This window comes from Mus pahari, chromosome 8, assembly GCF_900095145.1.
Source record: "Mus pahari chromosome 8, PAHARI_EIJ_v1.1, whole genome shotgun sequence".
Classification (NCBI taxonomy): Eukaryota; Metazoa; Chordata; class Mammalia; order Rodentia; family Muridae; genus Mus; species Mus pahari.
Genome location: NC_034597.1, coordinates 12244212 through 12255067, shown reverse-complemented (window position 1 = coordinate 12255067; position 10856 = coordinate 12244212). Strand labels below are relative to the sequence as shown.

General features: G+C 45.0%; 1 protein-coding gene and 1 pseudogene across 3 annotated transcripts in view; both read left to right on the top strand.

Annotated features, from left to right (window-relative positions):
* The first annotated feature begins 1422 nt into the window (after window positions 1–1422).
* LOC110325455 lies at window positions 1423–2287 on the top strand (annotated as a pseudogene). The gene has a single exon (XR_002380741.2). The product of XR_002380741.2 is annotated as a 60S ribosomal protein L7a pseudogene (transcript).
* Window positions 2288–6492: 4205 nt separating this feature from the next.
* The window catches only part of Usp54 (ubiquitin specific peptidase 54), a 96164-nt gene continuing 91800 nt past the window's right edge, over window positions 6493–10856 (top strand). The window contains exon 1 of one of the 2 annotated variants that reach the window (XM_029541737.1): window positions 6493–6599. The gene's annotated coding sequence lies outside the window, so the exon portion shown is untranslated. Of the gene's footprint in view, window positions 6600–7096; window positions 7236–10856 lie in introns of those variants that run through there. The other variant, XM_029541736.1, reaches the window with a different exon arrangement.

Below are 10856 nucleotides of genomic sequence, written 5' to 3'. Positions count from 1 at the left end.
AAAACTGAAATGCAGATGGATGCGGTGGCTCAGGCCTGTATCTACTCAGTGCTGAAGCAGATCAGTCATTTTGAGTTCAAGACCTGCAGGAACTACAAAGAGAATTTCAGGATTGGGGTTTGGGAGGCTGAAAAAAAAGGGGCGGGGGGAATAAATGCAAATTTGGGCTGAGGATCTGCTTCATTAGTTTCTTCAGGTAATCTCTGTGTGCTGGAAAATCCTGAGAAGTGTTACAATAAAACACACCTCTGGCCGGGCAGTGGTGGCGCACACCTCTAATCCCAGCACTCGGGAGGCAGAGGCAGGTGGATTTCTGAGCTCGAGGCCAGCCTGGTCTACAGAGTGAGTTCCAGGACAGCCAGGGATACACAGGGAAACCCTGTCTCAAAGAAACAAAACAAAACAAACAGAAAAAAAAAAACATACCTCAGGCTGGGCGATAGGGGTGTATCCCTTTAACACACACACACACACACACACACACACACACACACACACACATTTTTTATTGGATATTTTCTTTATTTACATTTCAAATGTTATACCCTTTCCTGGTTTCCCCTCTGAAAAACACCCTCCCCCATTCCCTTCCCCCTCCTCCTGCTCCCCAACTCACCCACTCCTGCTTCCTGGCCCTGGCATTCCCCCACACTGGGGCTTAGAGCCTTCATAAGACAAAGGGACTCTTTCCCCATTGATGACTAACTAGGCCATCCTCTGCTGCATATGCAGCTAGAGCCATGAGTCCCACCATGTGTGCTCTTTGGTTGGTGGTTTAGTCCCTGGAAGCTCTGGGGGTACTGGTTAGTTGATATTGTTGTTCCTCCTATGGGGCTGCAAACCCCTTCAGTTCCTTAGGTCCTTTCTCTGGCTCCTTCATTGGGGACCCTGTGCTCTGACCACTGGATGGCTGTGAGCATCTACTTCTGTATTTGTCAGGCACTGGCAGAGCCTCTCAGTAGACAGCTATATCAGGCTTCTGTCAGCAAGCACTTGTTGGCATCCACAGCAGTGTCTGGGTTTGGTGATTATATATGGGATGGATCCCAGGTGAGTCAGTCTCTGGATGGTCATTTCTTCAGTCTCTACTCCACAGCATCCCTTTAACTTAACCCCAGAACTCTGGAGGCAGAGACAGGTAGATCTTTGAGTTCCAGACCAGCCTGGCCTATAGAGTGAGTTCCAGGACAGCCTGGGCTACACAGAGAAATTCTGTCCAAAACAAAACAAAACAATCACCCCCAGCCCCGCAAACAAAAAAATCCCAGAAAGCAAATTACAACCAAACAACAACGAATCAACCAAATTACAACATACTTCAGAACTGACCCTTCAAGAGTACAAAAATGGAGTAGTCAGCCACCAAATCTTGTTCTGTTGCTGATGTTACATTGGTGCTCCTATATAAAGAAAGGTGCTCTCTCCAGCAGCCGAGCAAGATGTCCAAAGGGAAGAAGGCCAAGGGGAAGAAGGTGGCCCCGGACCCCGCCATCGTCAAGAAGCAGGAGGCCAAGAAGGTGGTCAACCCTCTCTTTGAGAAGAGGCCCAAGAACTTCAGCATTGGACAGGACATCCAGCCCAAAAGAGATCTAACGCGCTTCGTCAAATGGCCCCGCTACATCAGGCTGCAGCGGCAAAGAGCCATCCTCTACAAGCGGCTCAAAGTCCCTCCTGCCATTAACCAGTTCACCCAGGCACTGGACAGGCAGACAGCTACTCAGCTGCTTAAGCTTGCCCACAAGTACAGGCCAGAGACAAAGCAAGAGAAGAAGCAAAGGCTACTGGCCGGTGCTGAGAAGAAAGCTGCTGGCAAAGGCGACATCCCAACCAAGAGACCACCTGTCCTCCGAGCAGGAGTCAATACAGTCACCACCTTGGTGGAGAACAAGAAGGCTCAGCTGGTGGTGACTGCCCATGATGTAGACCCCATTGAGCTGGTGGTCTTCCTGCCTGCCCTGTGTCGAAAGATGGGGGTGCCCTACTGCAACATCAAGGGAAAGGCCAGGCTGGGGCGCCTGGTCCACAGGAAGACATGCACCACTGTTGCCTTCACACAGGTTAACTCGGAAGACAAGGGTGCTCTGGCTAAGCTGGTGGAAGCTATTAGGACCAATTATAATGACAGATATGATGAGATCCGTCGCCACTGGGGAGGCAACGTCCTGGGTCCTAAGTCTGTGGCTCGCATTGCCAAGCTAGAAAAGGCAAAGGCTAAAGAACTCGCCACTAAATTGGGTTAAATGTACACTTAAGTTTTCTGTACATAAATATCACAAAATTAAAAAAAAATGAAAGGTAATAGAACATATTTGCACTCCAGAAATTCTAAATATAAAATTTCAGGGCTGGTGAGATGGCTCAGTGGGTAAGAGCACCTGACTGCTCTTCCGAAGGTCTGGAGTTCAAATCCCAGCAACTACATGGTGGCTCATAATCATCCGTAACAAGATCTGACGCTCTCTTCTGGAGTGTCTGAAGACAGCTACAGTGTACTTACATATAATAAATAAATAAATCTTTAAAAAAAAATTTCAGATTTTTTTTTTTTTAATTTCAAGACATGGTTTCTCTGTGCAGCTCTGGCTATCCTGGAACTTGCTTTATAGACCAGGCTGGCCTCGGACTCTCAGTGATCCTTCTCCCTCTGCCTCCAGAGTGCTGGGATCAAAGGCGTGCACTATCACACCTGGCAGAAAAGATGTATTTTAAAAGGTTTATTTTATTTTATGTGTGTGTGTGTCTGTGTTTGTATGTGCAGCACGTTCATGCAGTGCCTGAGGTTAGAGGAGGGGTCAGATCCCCCTGAACTGGACTTACAGTTAGCTGGGAACTGAACTCAGATTCTCCGCAAAGGCAACAAGTGTTTTTTACTGCTCAGTCATCTCTATCCCGGACACGATTCTAGGGGTTTGCATTACATACTGTCGTGCGCTGGGAAGTACGCTGACCTCTGCTGTTTCCTTTGTGTAGCATATCCAGGCTACAAGGCTATCCTCTCATTAGAAATCATCATAGCTATCATACTTGAACTAGAGTAGTGCTGTGTTCTTAGTCTAATCATTTGGCATATTGCTATAATTGTTGTATCTTATCAATTCTTGCTGATCTCCATAAAAGTAAAGTTAAACTTTATTTATTTTGTGGTACTGAGGATCAAACTTAAGGTCTCATGGATGTTAAACAAGTGCTCTACCAAAAACTATACCACCAGCTCTATAAATTAAAACTCTATCATCCACATGCAATTATTAAAAAAAAAAACAAAACGTAGTATGTTCAGAGTTTAGTATTATCTGCAGTTTTAGGCATATGGGCAGGTTCAGATCATATGCCCTTACAGATGAAGGAAAAAGAATCCTATGTTCAGATATTCTGAGATGGGAAGTGCTCCGAACTTGTCCCAAAGATGTAATATGCTGAGGTAATATAGCTAAGGCACACATAGGTTTGGAAAGAGTTCTTAGTTCCCACCAGATTCCCAGGCTTGAAGGTTGTAGGATTTCCCTGCCAGAGGTTGATACTGTAGTCTTTTTTGCTTTCTTGTGACAGGGTCGTGTGTATCCCAGCTGGCCTTGAACTTCTGACCCTCCTGTTTCTATCTCTCAAGTGCTGATTATAGGGATGCCTGCATCCCTATGCTCTGCTCATGCAGTGCTAGGGATGAAAGCCAGGGCTTGTGCCTGTCAGCTCTACCCACTGAGCAACATTCCTACACTTGCAAATTGTTTTGGATGCAGGGTTTATACATTCTAGGTGGCATGCTCTGCCACACAGCTGCAGTCCTCAGGCCCATCTATGTTCTTCATTTCTTATTAGTTCTTTGAAAAAAAGTTGTACAATTATATTCACCTTCCTTCCCCAACACTTCCAAGATCCACCTCCTTCTCTACCCACCTAACTTTGTATCTTTTTTCATTTTTTCTCTACCAAGGCCAATCTATGCTGCACAAATAATATTGGGTGAGTGGCTTTCCACTAAGAAAACTGACTTCCCCTCTCCCAGGGCTGACAAGGTCAGTAGCTCCTTAGTTAGGGGTGGGACTTTCTGTCAAACTTCCCTCTGCGCTGGGATGTGGTCTAGCTTGGGCTAACACAGTCTGTCTGCATGCTGTCTTAACTACTATAAGTTTATTTGTGCAGCAACCTCGCTGTGTCCAGAAGACAGGGTTACCTTGTAGATATCCCGCTTCTGGCTTACATTTTTTATGCCTCCTCTTCTGAAATGATCCCTCAGCCTTTGGAAGAGGGAATGTGTTCCTTTTAAAATAAAATTATGTGTATGTGTATATGTCTATGCGTTGTTGTGAACTCAGACATGGTGGCACACACCTTTAACCTCCACATTAAGGAGACAGAGGCAGGTGTATCTTTATGAGTTCTGGGTTAGCCTGGTTTATATAATTCCAGACCAACCAGGGCTACACATTGAGACCCTGTTTCAAAACAAAAACCACAAACAAACAAGCAAAAGCCTAAAGGTTGGCGAGATGGTTTAGTGGGTACAGGTGTCTGCCTCTGAGCCTGGTGACTTGAGTTCCATCCTTGGGGTCCACACAGTGGAAAAAGAAAACTGACCTCTGCAAGTTGTTTGTCTATATGTTACATCCCCAAATAAGTGCAATAGATTCTTCATTGATAAAAGTTTAACAAAAAGGAAAAAAACAGAACATAGAATGTACAACAATTCATGTTTGAGTATGTAATAGATCAGCCTTCCTAACGCTGGGCAACCCCTCAATATAGTTCCTCATGTTGTATGATCCCCAACCATGACATTATTTTGTTGCTACGTTATAACTGTAATGGTGCTACTATTATAAACTGTAGACATCTGATATGCAGGATATCTGACCTGTAACCTGGAGAAAGGGTCATTTGATGACCTGTAAGCCTCAGAACCCCACAGGTTGAGAACCTCTGCAATAGTGGGGTGCAGGGCTTCACTAGGGAAGATGACTCTTTGGGTTCCATTCTCTCGTAGCATGAGAAAAGTGTTCTCTTCTTCAGGGTCGTCTGTCTGCCAACATATATCTATATTTTCTCTTTTGAAGGGTCTGTGTAGCTCTGGATGGACTGCAACTCTTGTGTGGGACAGGCTAGCCCAGACCTTGTGGTGATTCTCCTGACACTGCCACTACACCCAGCCCACTCTCTTTATTTTTACTGCAGTGTTGGGGATTGAATTTAAGCCCTCACAGATACATTACTGTTTTAAAATTCAGGAGTAGGAAGGTGTGGGTGGTGCATGCCTTTAGTCCCAGCACTTGAGAGACAGAGGCAGGTGGATTTTTGAGTTCAAGGCCAGCCTGATCTACAGAGTGAGTTCCAGGACAGCCAGAACTACATAGTGAGACCCTGTCTCAAAAACAAAGGTACTCAAGAGAGTCCTTTCTGATAAGAATTTGTGATTCTAGTGGGTTCTAGTACGCACTAGTTTTTATATTATACAAGACTAGCTTTTGTTATTACCTAGCCCCCGCTGCCATTGAGTTAGCAATTTCAAAGGTCCCTCTTTTATAAATCACATAGCCAGAATATTACTCCTCTGGCTCTCATAGAGTGCTCATTCATTCGATACTAAGGAGACAAAGTCTATGCTGTACAATATTGTACTTACCAGCAAGCTATACGTGATTTCTGAGTTCATTAAACATTTCTGGTTGACTGAAACGTAGAATAAATACAAAGTAAGTATTTTAAAACTTTTATTTACTCTTTTTTTTTTTTTTTTAAAACGTCCTATGATTGTTTTGCCTGCATGTCTGTGCACCTCATGCATGCAGTGCCTGCAGAAGCTAGAATGCATTAGATCCTCTGGAGCCAGAGTTGTTAGTTGAACCCTGGTCCTGTCTAAGAGCCATACTCTCCACAAATACTCTTAACTGCTGAGATCTCTCTTCAGCTCCTAAACACTGGTTTCTGAAAAAAATAAGGGAAAACCCCAATCTTGGATGAGTGTGGCACTGCAGGACTTTAATTCCTAGCACTTGGGAGGCAGAAGGTGGAACTCTGTGAGTTCCAGGCTTGTCGGGGCGACAGAGTGAGACCATGTCTTAAAAATGAAATGGAGTGATACTGATTATAAAGTATTTTCTAAAATTAATGAATTTTCAGAGACATGTTCTGGAATTCACTATGTAGACCAGGGTGGCCTTGCAAGAGATCTACTTTTCTCTGCCTACCAAGTTCTGGGACTAAAGGCATGAGCCATCACACCTGGCCTGATTTGAAACTGATGCGGTTAAAAATACTAGTGACATCAAGTTTGTTAATAATGTAGCAAGTGGAGCCATCTAAGTTGTACACTGTGGTTAGCCATATATGGTTTTACTTGACAGAACTTAATGCACCTCACGAAAACTACTCAGGGGCTTCTAGAGGTAAACATTCTTCCCAGTTTTATTGTCGTGTTCATCCCTTGTGCTTCATTCCTCCTTGTTGACCAGTGTTCCGTAAATCCTGCTTCATAGGCTCGCTTTATTGCCATAGAGCAGAGACACTCCTGGAAGTCCTGATTCAGAGGATGTCAGCAGAGGCCCGCGATCAGCAAATCCTACTCCTGGGAGATTCCATTTGCATCCCACGGCTAAACACCTAAGGTCTGTCTGTCTGTCTTTCTTTCTTTCTTGTTTGTGCGTGGGCCTGAGATTTACTTCCTATTTTGGTCTCGAAAATTGATGGGGCGGGGCGCCCGGGATAAACTTTTCCGAGGAAGCAAAATAAGTTTAGCAGAGGGTAGAAAAAGAACGGGTGAAAAAATCCCTGAAGGTAACCCGGAGGTGAGGAGGTCAATTTCGGGCCTACCCACTCCATCACCAGCAATTCGACACGAAGGGACAATGTCAGGGAAACGGAACCCGAGAAAACAGTTCTCGGTGTGAGGAGGAAGGAGCGAGCGCACAGCCCAAGTTCAGTGCAGCAGAGAGCCTGCCATAAGAGCTGTCCCCGGCAGGAACAGACTACATGCTAGCCGGTGTTCTTCGACTCGGTCAGGGGAGCCGGTCTCCGTCCGCGTCTTTCCCGGCTCACCCCGAGCCGCCCCGCGGCCGCCGCCGCCGCCATCTTACACACGATTATCGCGAGACGTCCTCAGCCATCAGTCGCCAGGCTTATTTACCAGCGAGCCTCTTTTCCTCGGTTCTCGGCGGCGCCGAGGGAGGTATCGCGAGAGTTGGTTGCCTTGGCTCCCTGTAGCTATAGCAGCCGCGGCGGCTAAGGATGCGACGGCGGGAGCGGTGAGTGCGACACTCTCAGGGGGGCGGGGCCGGCGGAAACGGGGTGCAGGGGTAGCGCAGGGGGAGGGGGTGCGGAAGGTCGGGTCTCGGGGGGACCTGCACCCCGGGGTGACGTGATAGGAGACACTCGCGTTCTGTACGCAGCGGGACCGGGCGTCTTTCTGAGCTGGGGCAGCAGGGGAGGGTTGGCGCTGCTCGGAGGTCCGGGGACAGGGGGCTGGGAGACTCGGGTAGAATTGGGCTCAAGGGGGCAGGTGTGCGAGCGGAGAGGCATGCGAGTGATGGAAGCTGGGAGGTTAAGGGGACTCGGAACGGGAGAAAAGGAGACAAGCTGCATCCGAAAGAAGTGGGAAGAAAATGGGGTTAATGTGCAGAAGAGGGTGTGTTGAATGGGAGCAAAGAGTTGGGCCCACGTTGTTTTTCCTCTGTTGAGGGTGGGGTAGGAGTGCGGAAAAGAGGGAGGGTCAGATTTTTGCAAACACCCATTCCCTCCCTGCTCCACCTAAGGCAGGGCAGGGCAGGGCTGGGCCACCGGGCCAGCACCTGACTCCTAAATGGTGTGGCGGGAATGGTGGCGTCCTGGAGCCTTCCAGCTTTCCAGTTCTCCTAGCCAAAGAAATAATCCAACCAACCAACACTCTGGACTTGTGAAAGAAGTCTTGGTAAACTAGTATTACTTGGAGAGGATCTTTTTTAGCGCGGAGACTGAGTAGGATAGTGATTGATTGCCGGCTCTAAAATAAAGCGTGGGGTGGGGGCGGGAGAGAGACATTCTTGAGAGGGAACCCCCCCCCCCCCAAACCATGAGGTGTGCTTCCTCTGGAGCGTTTGTGAGCTGAAAGAAGGGGGTGTGTGTTCACAACACGTTTCTTCCCAGATTCATTCAAGTGTAGAATTCCTTTACGATGTGCTCGTGAAATTATATATGCAGTGTAAAATCAGAAGAGACGATACGACAAAAGAATGTACAGTAAGACACTCAAACCTTTCACAAGTAGAGCTTAAAAGTAAAAGTGTTTCTGTTGTAGCAGGAGGTTGAACACTCAATCTAGGGATAGTTTAGTACCTTGCATAGAAACCATACTGTTTCCACAGTAAACCCATTCAGATTATCTCTGAAGAAATAGATGAGGTTTTATTTTAAGAGACAGAATAAAATTTGAATACCTGGAAATATAAGCAATCTTAAGGAATTAAAATTACTGAGGGAAAAATAATTTACCCTCTGAATCTCAAGAGCTGTTTTCTGGAGTTGAGTTTGGACTTAATTTCTAGTGGAAATCATGGCTTCATGTCAGGGGTAAAGATACAAGCTTTCCAAAAATTTTTCTATTTTGTAGGTATAAATTTACAAAGGGTAACTTCTTTTGATTATATAACTGGATTTTGCCATATTAAGATTCATAAATTCATTAATTAGCATAATGGCTTTTAACTCCTTAAGCTAGTTTAGGATTATTTAGTCATGGGACCCACTTATTTGATGTATATTAGAGGAAAACTTAGTTTGTGGTGTTTGTAACTGAGCTTCTAGCTTTTCTAGGACAAGGAAAAGCTTTATGTGGAAGTTGAACAGTTTTCTGTAAGAGTTCAACAACAAGCTGTATGGAACCCCTGTTGTGTAGAGCATTATGTAAAGTGTTGAAGGGAAAAGGTTATGTCATAGATCCATTCAACAAACACTTATTGAGACTATTTTGTATGGAAGACCTCAGAATATAAAGGTAAAAGGTATAAGGTTCTGTGTCTTTAACTGCTTAGAACTCATGTGGGAGACAATAATGAGACATAAGCATGATGTAATAAATGCACTATACTAACTTTGAGTATGAGATAGGTTCTGTCATTGTATTTCCATAGTTGACAAGACTTAAAAAAATCTTTAAAAACAGCCAAATTGTGGTAGCACACACCTTAAATCCCAGCACTCCAGAGGCAGAGACAGGTGAATTTCTTGAGTTTCAGACACAGTGTGAGTTTCAGAACAGCCAGGGCTACACAGACTCCCTGTGACTCCCTCCCCCGACCCCTCCCCCATTATATATATCATTAAACAAATTCCAAACTATGCTATAGTTTTGATCTATATCTATATCTGTATCTATATCTATCTATCTATCTATATATCTCATTAAGCAAATTCCAAACTATGCTACATGAATAAAATATTTTTTCAGGGGAAGAAGAAGTTATAATGGAAATTGAAGGAGGGTTTTCAGCTTGCTCCCCTCCCCCCCCCCAGATGGAATTGGTAGCCTGAATCTTCCTGTACCAACTTTCTGAGTCACTGAGATTACAGGTGCGTGCAGGAATCAGTTTATAATCTAGCGGTTCTTTTCATTTGTTCTTTTTAAAAATAATGATTATTGATTATTCTGCAGGGAGACAATAATTGTCATATAGAACCTGTAGCCTAGTCTTTTAAAGTAAACATCACAACCTTTTTCTTTTTCTCTTCGTTCTGAAACAGAATCTTTCAAGATACAAATATCACATTTTTTGTTTTTCTTTAAGTCAATATTTTATGTAGCCCAGGCTGGCCTGGAACTCTACGTAGCTAAAGATGGTTTTGAACTCCTGATTTTCCTGTCTTCACCCAAGCTCTGGTATTATAGGATGCACTACCTTAGCAGGCAACTTGCAACATTCTTAAGTATCTAGTAAAAATATCCAACATTCATTAAGTTCATGTTCCGTGCACGTCATCTCATGTGTATCACTGCAGCTGATACCTTAGGGTTTTCTTTTTGGCACATGTAAGCAGTTACCTAGGGACTTGCACAAGCATCTACCGGTATGGCCTTGAATACCTGAGTTTTAAAAATAAGCATCAGACTGGAGAGAGAGAGAGCTCAGCAGTGAAGATCATGGTACTTCACTTGCAGAGGACCTAAGTTTGGTTCTTAGCACCATCAATGACCTTGTGGCTTACAACCACTCGTAACTCCAGTTCTTGGCAATCTGACGCTCCCTTCAGGCTTCTGCAGTCACTGCCATACATGGCATACACTCAGCTCACATGTAAACAGAGAAAATAACAATGAATCTTTTTTTTTTTTTTTTTTTGGTTTTTTGAGACAGGGTTTCTCTGTATAGCCCTGGATGTCCTGGAACTCACTTTGTAGACCAGGCTGGCCTCAAACTCAGAAATCCACCTGTCTCTGCCTCCCGAGTGCTGGGATTAAAGGCGGGCACCACCACGCCCTGCTATAACAATGAATCTTAAAGTAAGGATAAGGAAGTTAAAAAAATAACTCACAAAACCAAAAGGAAGCTGGGATTGGTGGTGAATCCTTGCAATCCTATAATTTGGTAGGCAGAGGCAAGCTTGAGGCCAGCCTAGTCTACATAGTGTTTTTCAGGCCAGTCAAGACTGCATAGGGAGACCCCAACTCAAAAAATTAAATGGCAGAGAAAGATAAGGAGGTGTCAAAATGAAGTTGTTAACGAGCATAGAGCTGGTCAATGCCAGATTAAGAATTAGTTGAGGGGGCTGGTGAGATGGCTCAGTGGGTAAGAGCACCCAACTGCTCTTCCAAAGGTGCAGAGTTCAAATCCCAGCAACCACATGGTGGCTCACAACCATCCTTAACAAGATCTGACTAGCCCGGCGTGGTGGCG